The following is a 19,456-nucleotide window of genomic DNA, read 5'->3' as shown; positions in this document are numbered from 1 at the left end:
GCCCCATCTGCCTTACTTTCAGCTAGTACGGATCACATAATTCCTAACAAAGTTTTGACACAGATTCCCAATTCGGGCATTCAGAACATATAGCACGTTGCTGTAAGCAAGCACATTCTCATTCAAAGTTGCAAGTTACTATGTAGGAACAAGTTTGTATAGGTATTTCAAAGATGCCCAGAATTGAGCTAAACTTGGTATGTGTCCAACTCCTAGAAATAACTTCATGCCCCATCTCCCTTACTTCCAGCTAGTAAGGATCACATAATTCCTAACAAAGTTTTGACACAGATTCCCAATTCGGGCATTCAGAACATATAGCACGTTGCTGTAAGCAAGCACATTCTCATTCAAAGTTGCAAGTTACTATGTAGGAACAAGTTTGTATAGGTATTTCAAAGATGCCCAGAACTGAGCTAAACTTGGTATGTGTCCAACTCCTAGAAATAACTTCATGCCCCATCTCCCTTACTTCCAGCTAGTAAGGATCACATAATTCCTAACAAAGTTTTGACACAGATTCCCAATTCGGGCATTCAGAACATATAGCACGTTGCTGTAAGCAAGCACATTCTCATTCAAAGTTGCAAGTTACTATGTAGGAACAAGTTTGTATAGGTATTTCAAAGATGCCCAGAACTGAGCTAAACTTGGTATGTGTCCAACTCCTAGAAATAACTTCATGCCCCATCTCCCTTACTTCCAGCTAGTAAGGATCACATAATTCCTAACAAAGTTTTGACACAGATTGCCAATTCGGGCATTCAAAACATATAGCGCGTTGCTGTAAGCAAGCAGATTCTCATTCAAAGATTCAAGTTACTATGTAGGAACAAGTTTGTATAAGTATTTCAAAGATGCCCAGAACTGAGCTAAACTTGGTATGTGTCCAACTCCTAGAAATAACTTCATGCCCCATCTCCCTTACTTCCAGCTAGTAAGGATCACATAATTCCTAACAAAGTTTTGACACAGATTCCCAATTCGGGCATTCAGAACATATAGCACGTTGCTGCAAGCAAGCACATTCTCATTCAAAGATGCAAGTTACTATGTAGGAACAAGTTTGTATAGGTATTTCAAAGATGCCCAGAACTGAGCTAAACTTGGTATGTGTCCAACTCCTAGAAATAACTTCATGCCCCATCTCCCTTACTTCCAGCTAGTAAGGATCACATAATTCCTAACAAAGTTTTGACACAGATTCCCAATTCGGGCATTCAGAACATATAGCACGTTGCTGCAAGCAAGCACATTCTCATTCAAAGTTGCAAGTTACTATGTAGGAACAAGTTTGTATAGGTATTTCAAAGATGCCCAGAACTGAGCTAAACTTGGTATGTCTCCAACTCCAAGAAATAACTTCATGCCCCATCTCCCTTACTTCCAGCTAGTAAGGATCACATAATTCCTTACAAAGTTTTGACACAGATTCCCAATTCGGGCATTCAGAACATATAGCACGTTGCTGTAAGCAAGCAGATTCTCATTCAAAGTTGCAAGTTACTATGTAGGAACAAGTTTGTATAGGTATTTCAAAGATGCCCAGAACTGAGCTAAACTTGGTATGTGTCCAACTCCTAGATTAACTTCATGCCCCATCTCCCTTACTTCCAGCTAGTAAGGATCACATAATTCCTAACAAAGTTTTGACACAGATTCCCAATTCGGGCATTCAGAACATATAGCACGTTGCTGTAAGCAAGCACATTCTCATTCAAAGTTGCAAGTTACTATGTAGGAACAAGTTTGTATAGGTATTTCAAAGATGCCCAGAACTGAGCTAAACTTGGTATGTCTCCAACTCCAAGAAATAACTTCATGCCCCATCTCCCTTACTTCCAGCTAGTAAGGATCACATAATTCCTAACAAAGATTTGACACAGATTCCCAATTCGGGCATTCAGAACATATAGCACGTTGCTGCAAGCAAGCACATTCTCATTCAAAGATGCAAGTTACTATGTAGGAACAAGTTTGTATAGGTATTTCAAAGATGTCCAGAACTGAGCTAAAGTTGGTATGTGTCCAACTCCTAGAAATAACTTCATGCCCCATCTCCCTTACTTCCAGCTAGTAAGGATCACATAATTCCTAACAAAGTTTTGACACAGATTCCCTATTCGGGCATTCAGAACATATAGCACGTTGCTGCAAGCAAGCACATTCTCATTCAAAGATGCAAGTTACTATGTAGGAACAAGTTTGTATAGGTATTTCAAAGATGCCCAGAACTGAGCTAAACTTGGTATGTGTCCAACTCCTAGAAATGACTTCATGCCCCATCTCCCTTACTTCCAGCTAGTAAGGATCACATAATTCATAACAAAATTTTGACACAGATTCCCTATTCGGGCATTCAGAACATATAGCACGTTGCTGCAAGCAAGCACATTCGCATTCAAAGTTGCAAGTTACTATGAAGGAACAAGTTTGTATAGGTATTTCAAAGATGCCCAGAACTGAGCTAAACTTGGTATGTGTCCAACTCCTAGAAATAACTTCATGCCCCATCTCCCTTACTTCCAGCTAGTAAGGATCACATAATTCCTAACAAAGTTTTGACACAGATTCCCTATTCGGGCATTCAGAACATATAGCACGTTGCTGAAAGCAAGCACATTCTCATTCAAAGTTGCAAGTTACTATGTAGGAACAAGTTTGTATAGGTATTTCAAAGATGCCCAGAACTGAGCTAAACTTGGTATGTGTCCAACTCCTAGAAATAACTTCATGCCTCATCTCCCTTACTTCCAGCTAGTAAGGATCACATAATTCCTAACAAAGTTTTGACACAGATTCCCAATTCGGGCATTCAGAACATATAGCACGTTGCTGTAAGCAAGCACATTCTCATTCAAAGTTGCAAGTTACTATGTAGGAACAAGTTTGTATAGGTATTTCAAAGATGCCCAGAACTGAGCTAAACTTGGTATGTGTCCAACTCCTAGAAATAACTTCATGCCCCATCTCCCTTACTTCCAGCTAGTAAGGATCACATAATTCCTAACAAAGTTTTGACACAGATTCCCAATTCGGGCATTCAGAACATATAGCACGTTGCTGTAAGCAAGCACATTTTCATTCAAAGTTGCAAGTTACTATGTAGGAACAAGTTTGTATAGGTATTTCAAAGATGCCCAGAACTGAGCTAAACTTGGTATGTGTCCAACTCCTAGAAATAACTTCATGCCCCATCTCCCTTACTTCCAGCTAGTAAGGATCACATAATTCCTAACAAAGTTTTGACACAGATTCCCTATTCGGGCATTCAGAACATATAGCACGTTGCTGTAAGCAAGCACATTTTCATTCAAAGTTGCAAGTTACTAGGTAGGAACAAGTTTGTATAGGTATTTCAAAGATGCCCAGAACTGAGCTAAACTTGGTATGTGTCCAACTCCTAGAAATAACTTCATGCCCCATCTCCCTTACTTCCAGCTAGTAAGGATCACATAATTCCTAACAAAGATTTGACACAGATTCCCAATTCGGGCATTCAGAACATATAGCACGTTGCTGCAAGCAAGCACATTCTCATTCAAAGATGCAAGTTACTATGTAGGAACAAGTTTGTATAGGTATTTCAAAGATGCCCAGAACTGAGCTAAACTTGGTATGTGTCCAACTCCTAGAAATGACTTCATGCCCCATCTCCCTTACTTCCAGCTAGTAAGGATCACATAATTCCTAACAAAATTTTGACACAGATTCCGTATTCGGGCATTCAGAACATATAGCACGTTGCTGCAAGCAAGCACATTCGCATTCAAAGTTGCAAGTTACTATGTAGGAACAAGTTTGTATAGGTATTTCAAAGATGCCCATAACTGTGCTAAACTTGGTATGTGTCCAACTCCTAGAAATAACTTCATGCCCCATCTCCCTTACTTCCAGCTAGTAAGGATCACATAATTCCTAACAAAGTTTTGACACAGATTCCCTATTCGGGCATTCAGAACATATAGCACGTTGCTGAAAGCAAGCACATTCTCATTCAAAGTTGCAAGTTACTATGTAGGAACAAGTTTGTATAGGTATTTCAAAGATGCCCAGAACTGAGCTAAACTTGGTATGTGTCCAACTCCTAGAAATAACTTCATGCCCCATCTCCCTTACTTCCAGCTAGTAAGGATCACATAATTCCTAACAAAGTTTTGACACAGATTCCCAATTCGGGCATTCAGAACATATAGCACGTTGCTGTAAGCAAGCACATTCTCATTCAAAGTTGCAAGTTACTATGTAGGAACAAGTTTGTATAGGTATTTCAAAGATGCCCAGAACTGAGCTAAACTTGGTATGTGTCCAACTCCTAGAAATAACTTCATGCCCCATCTCCCTTACTTCCAGCTAGTAAGGATCACATAATTCCTAACAAAGTTTTGACACAGATTCCCAATTCGGGCATTCAGAACATATAGCACGTTGCTGTAAGCAAGCACATTTTCATTCAAAGTTGCAAGTTACTAGGTAGGAACAAGTTTGTATAGGTATTTCAAAGATGCCCAGAACTGAGCTAAACTTGGTATGTGTCCAACTCCTAGAAATAACTTCATGCCCCATCTCCCTTACTTCCAGCTAGTAAGGATCACATAATTCCTAACAAAGTTTTGACACAGATTCCCTATTCGGGCATTCAGAACATATAGCACGTTGCTGTAAGCAAGCAGATTCTCATTCAAAGATGCAAGTTACTAGGTAGGAACAAGTTTGTATAGGTATTTCAAAGATGCCCAGAACTGAGCTAAACTTGGTATGTGTCCAACTCCTAGAAATAACTTCATGCCCCATCTCCCTTACTTCCAGCTAGTAAGGATCACATAATTCCTAACAAAGTTTTGACACAGATTCCCTATTCGGGCATTCAGAACATATAGCACGTTGCTGCAAGCAAGCACATTCTCATTCAAAGATGCAAGTTACTAGGTAGGAACAAGTTTGTATAGGTATTTCAAAGATGCCCAGAACTGAGCTAAACTTGGTATGTGTCCAACTCCTAGAAATAACTTCATGCCCCATCTCCCTTACTTCCAGCTAGTAAGGATCACATAATTCCTAACAAAGTTTTGACACAGATTCCCTATTCGGGCATTCAGAACATATAGCACGTTGCTGTAAGCAAGCACATTTTCATTCAAAGTTGCAAGTTACTAGGTAGGAATAAGTTTGTATAGGTATTTCAAAGATGCCCAGAACTGAGCTAAACTTGGTATGTGTCCAACTCCTAGAAATAACTTCATGCCCCATCTCCCTTACTTCCAGCTAGTAAGGATCACATAATTCCTAACAAAGTTTTGACACAGATTCCCTATTCGGGCATTCAGAACATATAGCACGTTGCTGTAAGCAAGCAGATTCTCATTCAAAGATGCAAGTTACTAGGTAGGAACAAGTTTCTATAGGTATTTCAAAGATGCCCAGAACTGAGCTAAACTTGGTATGTGTCCAACTCCTAGAAATAACTTCATGCCCCATCTCCCTTACTTCCAGCTAGTAAGGATCACATAATTCCTAACAAAGTTTTGACACAGATTCCCTATTCGGGCATTCAGAACATATAGCACGTTGCTGCAAGCAAGCACATTCTCATTCAAAGATGCAAGTTACTAGGTAGGAACAAGTTTGTATAGGTATTTCAAAGATGCCCAGAACTGAGCTAAACTTGGTATGTGTCCAACTCCAAGAAATAACTTCATGCTCCATCTCCCTTACTTCCAGCTAGTAAGGATCACATAATTCCTAACAAAGTTTTGACACAGATTCCCTATTCGGGCATTCAGAACATATAGCACGTTGCTGCAAGCAAGCACATTCTCATTCAAATTTGCAAGTTACTAGGTAGGAACAAGTTTGTATAGGTATTTCAAAGATGCCCAGAACTGAGCTAAACTTGGTATGTGTCCAACTCCTAGAAATAACTTCATGCCCCATCTCCCTTACTTCCAGCTAGTACGGATCACATAATTCCTAACAAAGTTTTGACACAGATTCCCAATTCGGGCATTCAGAACATATAGCACGTTGCTGTAAGCAAGCACATTCTCATTCAAAGTTGCAAGTTACTATGTAGGAACAAGTTTGTATAGGTATTTCAAAGATGCCCAGAACTGAGCTAAACTTGGTATGTGTCCAACTCCTAGAAATAACTTCATGCCCCATCTGCCTTACTTCCAGCTAGTACGGATCACATAATTCCTAACAAAGTTTTGACACAGATTCCCAATTCGGGCATTCAGAACATATAGCACGTTGCTGTAAGCAAGCACATTCTCATTCAAAGTTGCAAGTTACTATGTAGGAACAAGTTTGTATAGGTATTTCAAAGATGCCCAGAACTGAGCTAAACTTGGTATGTGTCCAACTCCTAGAAATAACTTCATGCCCCATCTGCCTTACTTCCAGCTAGTACGGATCACATAATTCCTAACAAAGTTTTGACACAGATTCCCAATTCGGGCATTCAGAACATATAGCACGTTGCTGTAAGCAAGCACAATCTCATTCAAAGTTGCAAGTTACTATGTAGGAACAAGTTTGTATAGGTATTTCAAAGATGCCCAGAACTGAGCTAAACTTGGTATGTGTCCAACTCCTAGGAATAACTTCATGCCCCATCTCCCTTACTTCCAGCTAGTAAGGATCACATAATTCCTAACAAAGTTTTGACACAGATTGCCAATTCGGGCATTCAGAACATATAGCACGTTGCTGTAAGCAAGCACATTCTCATTCAAAGATGCAAGTTACTATGTAGGAACAAGTTTGTATAGGTATTTCAAAGATGCCCAGAACTGAGCTAAACTTGGTATGTGTCCAACTCCTAGAAATAACTTCATGCTCCATCTCCCTTACTTCCACCTAGTACGGATCACATAATTCCTAACAAAGTTTTGACACAGATTCCCAATTCGGGCATTCAGAACATATAGCACGTTGCTGTAAGCAAGCACATTCTCATTCAAAGTTGCAAGTTACTATGTAGGAACAAGTTTGTATAGGTATTTCAAAGATGCCCAGAACTGAGCTAAACTTGGTATGTGTCCAACTCCTAGAAATAACTTCATGCCCCATCTCCCTTACTTCCAGCTAGTAAGGATCACATAATTCCTAACAAAGTTTTGACACAGATTGCCAATTCGGGCATTCAGAACATATAGCGCGTTGCTGTAAGCAAGCAGATTCTCATTCAAAGATTCAAGTTACTATGTAGGAACAAGTTTGTATAGGTATTTCAAAGATGCCCAGAACTGAGCTAAACTTGGTATGTGTCCAACTCCTAGAAATAACTTCATGCCCCATCTCCCTTACTTCCAGCTAGTAAGGATCACATAATTCCTAACAAAGTTTTGACACAGATTCCCAATTCGGGCATTCAGAACATATAGCACGTTGCTGCAAGCAAGCACATTCTCATTCAAAGATGCAAGTTACTATGTAGGAACAAGTTTGTATAGGTATTTCAAAGATGCCCAGAACTGAGCTAAACTTGGTATGTGTCCAACTCCTAGAAATAACTTCATGCCCCATATCCCTTACTTCCAGCTAGTAAGGATCACATAATTCCTAACAAAGTTTTGACACAGATTCCCAATTCGGGCATTCAGAACATATAGCACGTTGCTGTAAGCAAGCAGATTCTCATTCAAAGTTGCAAGTTACTATGTAGGAACAAGTTTGTATAGGTATTTCAAAGATGCCCAGAACTGAGCTAAAGTTGGTATGTGTCCAACTCCTAGTAATAACTTCATGCCCCATCTCCCTTACTTCCAGCTAGTAAGGATCACATAATTCCTAACAAAGTTTTGACACAGATTCCCAATTCGGGCATTCAGAACATATAGCACGTTGCTGTAAGCAAGCACATTCTCATTCAAAGTTGCAAGTTACTATGTAGGAACAAGTTTGTATAGGTATTTCAAAGATGCCCAGAACTGAGCTAAAGTTGGTATGTGTCCAACTCCTAGAAATAACTTCATGCCCCATCTCCCTTACTTCCAGCTAGTAAGGATCACATAATTCCTAACAAAGTTTTGACACAGATTCCCTATTCGGGCATTCAGAACATATAGCACGTTGCTGCAAGCAAGCACATTCTCATTCAAAGATGCAAGTTACTATGTAGGAACAAGTTTGTATAGGTATTTCAAAGATGCCCAGAACTGAGCTAAACTTGGTATGTGTCCAACTCCTAGAAATAACTTCATGCCCCATCTCCCTTACTTCCAGCTAGTAAGGATCACATAATTCCTAAGAAAGTTTTGACACAGATTCCCTATTCGGGCATTCAGAACATATAGCACGTTGCTGTAAGCAAGCACATTCTCATTCAAAGTTGCAAGTTACTAGGTAGGAATAAGTTTGTATAGGTATTTCAAAGATGCCCAGAACTGAGCTAAACTTGGTATGTGTCCAACTCCTAGAAATAACTTCATGCCCCATCTCCCTTACTTCCAGCTAGTAAGGATCACATAATTCCTAACAAAGTTTTGACACAGATTCCCTATTCGGGCATTCAGAACATATAGCACGTTGCTGTAAGCAAGCAGATTCTCATTCAAAGATGCAAGTTACTAGGTAGGAACAAGTTTCTATAGGTATTTCAAAGATGCCCAGAACTGAGCTAAACTTGGTATGTGTCCAACTCCTAGAAATAACTTCATGCCCCATCTCCCTTACTTCCAGCTAGTAAGGATCACATAATTCCTAACAAAGTTTTGACACAGATTCCCTATTCGGGCATTCAGAACATATAGCACGTTGCTGCAAGCAAGCACATTCTCATTCAAAGATGCAAGTTACTAGGTAGGAACAAGTTTGTATAGGTATTTCAAAGATGCCCAGAACTGAGCTAAACTTGGTATGTGTCCAACTCCAAGAAATAACTTCATGCTCCATCTCCCTTACTTCCAGCTAGTAAGGATCACATAATTCCTAACAAAGTTTTGACACAGATTCCCTATTCGGGCATTCAGAACATATAGCACGTTGCTGCAAGCAAGCACATTCTCATTCAAATTTGCAAGTTACTAGGTAGGAACAAGTTTGTATAGGTATTTCAAAGATGCCCAGAACTGAGCTAAACTTGGTATGTGTCCAACTCCTAGAAATAACTTCATGCCCCATCTCCCTTACTTCCAGCTAGTACGGATCACATAATTCCTAACAAAGTTTTGACAAGGATTCCCAATTCGGGCATTCAGAACATATAGCACGTTGCTGTAAGCAAGCACATTCTCATTCAAAGTTGCAAGTTACTATGTAGGAACAAGTTTGTATAGGTATTTCAAAGATGCCCAGAACTGAGCTAAACTTGGTATGTGTCCAACTCCTAGAAATAACTTCATGCCCCATCTGCCTTACTTCCAGCTAGTACGGATCACATAATTCCTAACAAAGTTCTGACACAGATTGCCAATTCGGGCATTCAGAACATATAGCACGTTGCTGTAAGCAAGCACATTCTCATTCAAAGTTGCAAGTTACTATGTAGGAACAAGTTTGTATAGGTATTTCAAAGATGCCCAGAACTGAGCTAAACTTGGTATGTGTCCAACTCCTAGAAATAACTTCATGCCCCATCTGCCTTACTTCCAGCTAGTACGGATCACATAATTCCTAACAAAGTTTTGACACAGATTCCCAATTCGGGCATTCAGAACATATAGCACGTTGCTGTAAGCAAGCACAATCTCATTCAAAGTTGCAAGTTACTATGTAGGAACAAGTTTGTATAGGTATTTCAAAGATGCCCAGAACTGAGCTAAACTTGGTATGTGTCCAACTCCTAGGAATAACTTCATGCCCCATCTCCCTTACTTCCAGCTAGTAAGGATCACATAATTCCTAACAAAGTTTTGACACAGATTGCCAATTCGGGCATTCAGAACATATAGCACGCTGCTGTAAGCAAGCACATTCTCATTCAAAGATGCAAGTTACTATGTAGGAACAAGTTTGTATAGGTATTTCAAAGATGCCCAGAACTGAGCTAAACTTGGTATGTGTCCAACTCCTAGAAATAACTTCATGCTCCATCTCCCTTACTTCCACCTAGTACGGATCACATAATTCCTAACAAAGTTTTGACACAGATTCCCAATTCGGGCATTCAGAACATATAGCACGTTGCTGTAAGCAAGCACATTCTCATTCAAAGTTGCAAGTTACTATGTAGGAACAAGTTTGTATAGGTATTTCAAAGATGCCCAGAACTGAGCTAAACTTGGTATGTGTCCAACTCCTAGAAATAACTTCATGCCCCATCTGCCTTACTTCCAGCTAGTACGGATCACATAATTCCTAACAAAGTTTTGACACAGATTCCCAATTCGGGCATTCAAAACATATAGCACGTTGCTGTAAGCAAGCACATTCTCATTCAAAGTTGCAAGTTACTATGTAGGAACAAGTTTGTATAGGTATTTCAAAGATGCCCAGAACTGAGCTAAACTTGGTATGTGTCCAACTCCTAGAAATAACTTCATGCCCCATCTCCCTTACTTCCAGCTAGTAAGGATCACATAATTCCTAACAAAGTTTTGACACAGATTCCCAATTCGGGCATTCAGAACATATAGCACGTTGCTGTAAGCAAGCACATTCTCATTCAAAGTTGCAAGTTACTATGTAGGAACAAGTTTGTATAGGTATTTCAAAGATGCCCAGAACTGAGCTAAACTTGGTATGTGTCCAACTCCTAGAAATAACTTCATGCCCCATCTCCCTTACTTCCAGCTAGTAAGGATCACATAATTCCTAACAAAGTTTTGACACAGATTCCCAATTCGGGCATTCAGAACATATAGCACGTTGCTGTAAGCAAGCACATTCTCATTCAAAGTTGCAAGTTACTATGTAGGAACAAGTTTGTATAGGTATTTCAAAGATGCCCAGAACTGAGCTAAACTTGGTATGTGTCCAACTCCTAGAAATAACTTCATGCCCCATCTCCCTTACTTCCAGCTAGTAAGGATCACATAATTCCTAACAAAGTTTTGACACAGATTGCCAATTCGGGCATTCAAAACATATAGCGCGTTGCTGTAAGCAAGCAGATTCTCATTCAAAGATTCAAGTTACTATGTAGGAACAAGTTTGTATAGGTATTTCAAAGATGCCCAGAACTGAGCTAAACTTGGTATGTGTCCAACTCCTAGAAATAACTTCATGCCCCATCTCCCTTACTTCCAGCTAGTAAGGATCACATAATTCCTAACAAAGTTTTGACACAGATTCCCAATTCGGGCATTCAGAACATATAGCACGTTGCTGCAAGCAAGCACATTCTCATTCAAAGATGCAAGTTACTATGTAGGAACAAGTTTGTATAGGTATTTCAAAGATGCCCAGAACTGAGCTAAACTTGGTATGTGTCCAACTCCTAGAAATAACTTCATGCCCCATCTCCCTTACTTCCAGCTAGTAAGGATCACATAATTCCTAACAAAGTTTTGACACAGATTCCCAATTCGGGCATTCAGAAGATATAGCACGTTGCTGTAAGCAAGCACATTCTCATTCAAAGTTGCAAGTTACTAAGTAGGAACAAGTTTGTATAGGTATTTCAAAGATGCCCAGAACTGAGCTAAACTTGGTATGTGTCCAACTCCTAGAAATAACTTCATGCCCCATCTCCCTTACTTCCAGCTAGTAAGGATCACATAATTCCTAACAAACTTTTGACACAGATTCCCAATTCGGGCATTCAGAACATATAGCACGTTGCTGTAAGCAAGCAGATTCTCATTCAAAGATGCAAGTTACTATGTAGGAACAAGTTTGTATAGGTATTTCAAAGATGCCCAGAACTGAGCTAAACTTGGTATGTGTCCAACTCCTAGAAATAACTTCATGCCCCATCTCCCTTACTTCCAGCTAGTAAGGATCACATAATTCCTAACAAAGTTTTGACACAGATTGCCAATTCGGGCATTCAGAACATATAGCACGTTGCTGAAAGCAAGCACATTCTCATTCAAAGATGCAAGTTACTATGTAGGAACAAGTTTGTATAGGTATTTCAAAGATGCCCAGAACTGAGCTAAACTTGGTATGTGTCCAACTCCTAGAAATAACTTCATGCCCCATCTCCCTTACTTCCAGCTAGTAAGGATCACATAATTCCTAACAAAGTTTTGACACAGATTCCCAATTCGGGCATTCAGAACATATAGCACGTTGCTGTAAGCAAGCAGATTCTCATTCAAAGTTGCAAGTTACTATGTAGGAACAAGTTTGTATAGGTATTTCAAAGATGCCCAGAACTGAGCTAAACTTGGTATGTGTCCAACTCCTAGAAATAACTTCATGCCCCATCTCCCTTACTTCCAGCTAGTAAGGATCACATAATTCCTAACAAAGTTTTGACACAGATTCCCAATTCGGGCATTCAGAACATATAGCACGTTGCTGTAAGCAAGCACATTTTCATTCAAAGTTGCAAGTTACTATGTAGGAACAAGTTTGTATAGGTATTTCAAAGATGCCCAGAACTGAGCTAAACTTGGTATGTGTCCAACTCCTAGAAATAACTTCATGCTCCATCTCCCTTACTTCCAACTAGTAAGGATGACATAATTCCTAACAAAGTTTTGACACAGATTCCCAATTCGGGCATTCAGAAAATATAGCACGTTGCTGTAAGCAAGCAGATTCTCATTCACAGATGCAAGTTACTATGTAGGAACAAGTTTGTATAGGTATTTCAAAGATCCCCAGAACTGAGCTAAACTTGGTATGTGTCCAACTCCTAGAAATAACTTCATGCCCCATCTCCCTTACTTCCAGCTTGTAAGGATCACATAATTCCTAACAAAGTTTTGACACAGATTCCCAATTCGGGCATTCAGAACATATAGCACTTTGCTGTAAGCAACACATTTTCATTCAAAGTTGCAAGTTACTATGTAGGAACAAGTTTGTATAGGTATTTCAAAGATGCCCAGAACTGAGCTAAACTTGGTATGTGTCCACCTCCTAGAAATAACTTCATGCCCCATCTCCCTTACTTCCAGCTAGTAAGGATCACATAATTCCTAACAAAGTTTTGACACAGATTCCCAATTCGGGCATTCAGAACATATAGCACGTTGCTGTAAGCAAGCAGATTCTCATTCAAAGATGCAAGTTACTAGGTAGGAACAAGTTTGTATAGGTATTTCAAAGATGCCCAGAACTGAGCTAAACTTGGTATGTGTCCAACTCCTAGAAATAACTTCATGCCCCATCTCCCTTACTTCCAGCTAGTAAGGATCACATAATTCCTAACAAAGTTTTGACACAGATTCCCAATTCGGGCATTCAGAACATATAGCATGTTGCTCTAAGCAAGCACATTTTCATTCAAAGTTTCAAGTTACTACGTAGGAACAAGTTTGTATAGGTATTTCAAAGATGCCCAGAACTGAGCTAAACTTGGTATGTGTCCAACTCCTAGAAATAACTTCATGCCCCATCTCCCTTACTTCCAGCTAGTAAGGATCACATAATTCCTAACAAAGTTTTGACACAGATTGCCAATTCGGGCATTCAGAACATATAGCACGTTGCTGTAAGCAAGCACATTCTCATTCAAAGATGCAAGTTACTATGTAGGAACAAGTTTGTATAGGTATTTCAAAGATGCCCAGAACTGAGCTAAACTTGGTATGTGTCCAACTCCTAGAAATAACTTTATGCTCCATCTCCCTTACTTCCAGCTAGTAATGATCACATAATTCCTAACAAAGTTTTGACACAGATTGCCAATTCGGGCATTCAGAACATATAGCACGTTGCTGCAAGCAAGCACATTCTCATTCAAAGTTGCAAGTTACTATGTAGGAACAAGTTTGTATAGGTATTTCAAAGATGCCCAGAACTGAGCTAAACGTGGTATGTGTCCAACTCCAAGAAATAACTTCATGCCCCATCTCCCTTACTTCCAGCTAGTAAGGATCACATAATTCCTAACAAAGTTTTGACACAGATTCCCAATTCGGGCATTCAGAACATATAGCACGTTGCTGTAAGCAAGCACATTTTCATTCAAAGTTGCAAGTTACTATGTAGGAACAAGTTTGTATAGGTATTTCAAAGATGCCCAGAACTGAGCTAAACTTGGTATGTGTCCAACTCCTAGAAATAACTTCATGCCCCATCTCCCTTACTTACAGCTAGTAAGGATCACATAATTCCTAACAAAGTTTTGACACAGATTGCCAATTCGGGCATTCAGATCATATAGCACGTTGCTGTAAGCAAGCAGATTCTCATTCAAAGATTCAAGTTACTATGTAGGAACAAGTTTGTATAGGTATTTCAAAGATGCCCAGAACTGAGCTAAACTTGGTATGTGTCCAACTCCTAGAAATAACTTCATGCCCCATCTCCCTTACTTCCAGCTAGTAAGGATCACATAATTCCTAACAAAGTTTTGACACAGATTCCCAATTCGGGCATTCAGAACATATAGCACGTTGCTGCAAGCAAGCACATTCTCATTCAAAGATGCAAGTTACTATGTAGGAACAAGTTTGTATAGGTATTTCAAAGATGCCCAGAACTGAGCTAAACTTGGTATGTGTCCAACTCCTAGAAATAACTTCATGCCCCATCTCCCTTACTTCCAGCTAGTAAGGATCACATAATTCCTAACAAAGTTTTGACACAGATTCCCAATTCGGGCATTCAGAAGATATAGCACGTTGCTGTAAGCAAGCACATTCTCATTCAAAGTTGCAAGTTACTAAGTAGGAACAAGTTTGTATAGGTATTTCAAAGATGCCCAGAACTGAGCTAAACTTGGTATGTGTCCAACTCCTAGAAATAACTTCATGCCCCATCTCCCTTACTTCCAGCTAGTAAGGATCACATAATTCCTAACAAACTTTTGACACAGATTCCCAATTCGGGCATTCAGAACATATAGCACGTTGCTGTAAGCAAGCAGATTCTCATTCAAAGATGCAAGTTACTATGTAGGAACAAGTTTGTATAGGTATTTCAAAGATGCCCAGAACTGAGCTAAACTTGGTATGTGTCCAACTCCTAGAAATAACTTCATGCCCCATCTCCCTTACTTCCAGCTAGTAAGGATCACATAATTCCTAACAAAGTTTTGACACAGATTGCCAATTCGGGCATTCAGAACATATAGCACGTTGCTGAAAGCAAGCACATTCTCATTCAAAGATGCAAGTTACTATGTAGGAACAAGTTTGTATAGGTATTTCAAAGATGCCCAGAACTGAGCTAAACTTGGTATGTGTCCAACTCCTAGAAATAACTTCATGCCCCATCTCCCTTACTTCCAGCTAGTAAGGATCACATAATTCCTAACAAAGTTTTGACACAGATTCCCAATTCGGGCATTCAGAACATATAGCACGTTGCTGTAAGCAAGCAGATTCTCATTCAAAGTTGCAAGTTACTATGTAGGAACAAGTTTGTATAGGTATTTCAAAGATGCCCAGAACTGAGCTAAACTTGGTATGTGTCCAACTCCTAGAAATAACTTCATGCCCCATCTCCCTTACTTCCAGCTAGTAAGGATCACATAATTCCTAACAAAGTTTTGACACAGATTCCCAATTCGGGCATTCAGAACATATAGCACGTTGCTGTAAGCAAGCACATTTTCATTCAAAGTTGCAAGTTACTATGTAGGAACAAGTTTGTATAGGTATTTCAAAGATGCCCAGAACTGAGCTAAACTTGGTATGTGTCCAACTCCTAGAAATAACTTCATGCTCCATCTCCCTTACTTCCAACTAGTAAGGATGACATAATTCCTAACAAAGTTTTGACACAGATTCCCAATTCGGGCATTCAGAAAATATAGCACGTTGCTGTAAGCAAGCAGATTCTCATTCACAGATGCAAGTTACTATGTAGGAACAAGTTTGTATAGGTATTTCAAAGATCCCCAGAACTGAGCTAAACTTGGTATGTGTCCAACTCCTAGAAATAACTTCATGCCCCATCTCCCTTACTTCCAGCTTGTAAGGATCACATAATTCCTAACAAAGTTTTGACACAGATTCCCAATTCGGGCATTCAGAACATATAGCACTTTGCTGTAAGCAACACATTTTCATTCAAAGTTGCAAGTTACTATGTAGGAACAAGTTTGTATAGGTATTTCAAAGATGCCCAGAACTGAGCTAAACTTGGTATGTGTCCACCTCCTAGAAATAACTTCATGCCCCATCTCCCTTACTTCCAGCTAGTAAGGATCACATAATTCCTAACAAAGTTTTGACACAGATTCCCAATTCGGGCATTCAGAACATATAGCACGTTGCTGTAAGCAAGCAGATTCTCATTCAAAGATGCAAGTTACTAGGTAGGAACAAGTTTGTATAGGTATTTCAAAGATGCCCAGAACTGAGCTAAACTTGGTATGTGTCCAACTCCTAGAAATAACTTCATGCCCCATCTCCCTTACTTCCAGCTAGTAAGGATCACATAATTCCTAACAAAGTTTTGACACAGATTGCCAATTCGGGCATTCAGATCATATAGCACGTTGCTGTAAGCAAGCACATTCTCATTCAAAGATGCAAGTTACTATGTAGGAACAAGTTTGTATAGGTATTTCAAAGATGCCCAGAACTGAGCTAAACTTGGTATGTGTCCACTCCTAGAAATAACTTCATGCCCCATCTCCCTTACTTCCAGCTAGTAAGGATCGCATAATTCCTAACAAAGTTTTGACACAGTTTCCCTATTCGGGCATTCAGAACATATAGCACGTTGCTGCAAGCAAGCACATTCTCATTCAAAGTTGCAAGTTACTATGTAGGAACAAGTTTGTATAGGTATTTCAAAGATGCCCAGAACTGAGCTAAACTTGGTATGTCTCCAACTCCAAGAAATAACTTCATGCCCCTTCTCCCTTACTTCCAGCTAGTAAGGATCACATAATTCCTAACAAAGTTTTGACACAGATTCCCAATTCGGGCATTCAGTACATATAGCACGTTGCTGTAAGCAGGCACATTCTCATTCAAAGTTGCAAGTTACTATGTAGGAACAAGTTTGTATAGGTATTTCAAAGATGCCCAGAACTGAGCTAAACTTGGTATGTGTCCAACTCCTAGAAATAACTTCATGCCCCATCTCCCTTACTTCCAGCTAGTAAGGATTATATAATTCCTAACAAAGTTTTGACACAGATTGCCAATTCGGGCATTCAGAACATATAGCACTTTGCTGTAAGCAAGCACATTCTCATTCAAAGATGCAAGTTACTAGGTAGGAACAAGTTTGTATAGGTATTTCAAAGATGCCCAGAACTGAGCTAAACTTGGTATGTGTACAACTCCTAGAAATAACTTCATGCCCCATCTCCCTTACTTCCAGCTAGTAAGGATCACATAATTCCTAACAATGTTTTGACACAGATTCCCAATTCGGGCATTCAGAACATATAGCACGTTGCTGTAAGCAAGCAGATTCTCATTCAAAGATGCAAGTTACTAGGTAGGAACAAGTTTGTATAGGTATTTCAAAGATGCCCAGAACTGAGCTAAACTTGGTATGTGTCCAACTCCTAGAAATAACTTCATGCCCCATCTCCCTTACTTCCAGCTAGTAAGGATCACATAATTCCTAACAAAGTTTTGACACAGATTCCCTATTCGGGCATTCAGAACATATAGCTCGTTGCTTTAAGCAAGCACATTCTCATTCAAAGATGCAAGTTACTATGTAGGAACAAGTTTGTATAGGTATTTCAAAGATGCCCAGAACTGAGCTAAACTTGGTATGTGTCCAACTCCTAGAATTAACTTCATGCCCCATCTCCCTTACTTCCAGCTAGTAAGGATCACATAATTCCTAACAAAGTTTTGACACAGATTCCCAATTCGGGCATTCAGAACATATAGCACGTTGCTGTAAGCAAGCACATTCTCAAAGAAGCAAGTTACTATGTAGGAACAAGTTTGTATAGGTATTTCAAAGATGCCCAGAACTGAGCTAAACTTGGTATGTGTCCAACTCCTAGAAATAACTTCATGCCCCATCTCCCTCACTTCCAGCTAGTAAGGATCACATAATTCCTAACAAAGTTTTCACACAGATTCCCAATTCGGGCATTCAGAACATATAGCACTTTGCTGTAAGCAAGCACATTCTCATTCAAAGATGCAAGTTACTATGTAGGAACAAGTTTGTATAGGTATTTCAAAGATGCCCAGAACTGAGCTAAACTTGGTATGTGTCCAACTCCTAGAAATAACTTCATGCCCCATCTCCCTTACTTCCAGCTAGTAAGCATCACATAATTCCTAACAAAGTTTTGACACAGATTCCCAATTCGGGCATTCAGAACATATAGCACGTTGCTGTAAGCAAGCACATTTTCATTCAAAGTTGCAAGTTACTATGTAGGAACAAGTTTGTATAGGTATTTCAAAGATGCCCAGAACTGAGCTAAACTTGGTATGTGTCCAACTCCTAGAAATAACTTCATGCCCCATCTGCCTTACTTCCAGCTGGTAAGGATCACATAATTCCTATGAAAGATTTGACACAGATTCCCAATTCGGGCATTCAGAACATATAGCACGTTGCTGTAAGCAAGCAGATTCTCATTCAAAGATGCAAGTTACTATGTAGGAACAAGTTTGTATAGGTATTTCAAAGATGCCCAGAACTGAGCTAAAGTTGGTATGTGTCCAACTCCTAGAAATAACTTCATGCCCCATCTCCCTTACTTCCAGCTAGTAAGGATCACATAATTCCTAACAAAGTTTTGACACAGATTCCCAATTCGGGCATTCAGAACATATAGCACGTTGCTGTAAGCAAGCACATTCTCATTCAAAGATGCAAGTTACTATGTAGGAAGAAGTTTGTATAGGTATTTCAAAGATGCCCAGAACTGAGCTAAACTTGGTATGTGTCCAACTCCTAGAAATAACTTCATGCCCCATCTCCCTTACTTCCAGCTAGTAAGGATCACATAATTCCTAACAAACTTTTGACACAGATTGCCAATTCGGGCATTCAGAACATATAGCACGTTGCTGTAAGCAAGCACATTCTCATTCAAAGATGCAAGTTACTATGTAGGAACAAGTTTGTATAGGTATTTCAAAGATGCCCAGAACTGAGCTAAACTTGGTATGTGTCCAACTCCTAGAAATAACTTCATGCTCCATCTCCCTTACTTCCAGCTAGTAAGAATCACATAATTCCTAAAAAAGTTTTGACACAGATTCCCAAATCGGGCATTCAGAACATATAGCACGTTGCTGCAAGCAAGCACATTCTCATTCAAAGTTGCAAGTTACTATGTAGGAACAAATTTGTATAGGTATTTCAAAGATGCCCAGAACTGAGCTAAACTTGGTATGTCTCCAACTCCAAGAAATAACTTCATGCCCCATCTCCCTTACTTCCAGCTAGTAAGGATCACATAATTCCTAACAAAGTTTTGACACAGATTCCCAATTCGGGCATTCAG

This window comes from Diceros bicornis, chromosome 9, assembly GCF_020826845.1.
Source record: "Diceros bicornis minor isolate mBicDic1 chromosome 9, mDicBic1.mat.cur, whole genome shotgun sequence".
Classification (NCBI taxonomy): Eukaryota; Metazoa; Chordata; class Mammalia; order Perissodactyla; family Rhinocerotidae; genus Diceros; species Diceros bicornis.
Note: the sequence above shows the minus strand (reverse complement) of the source record.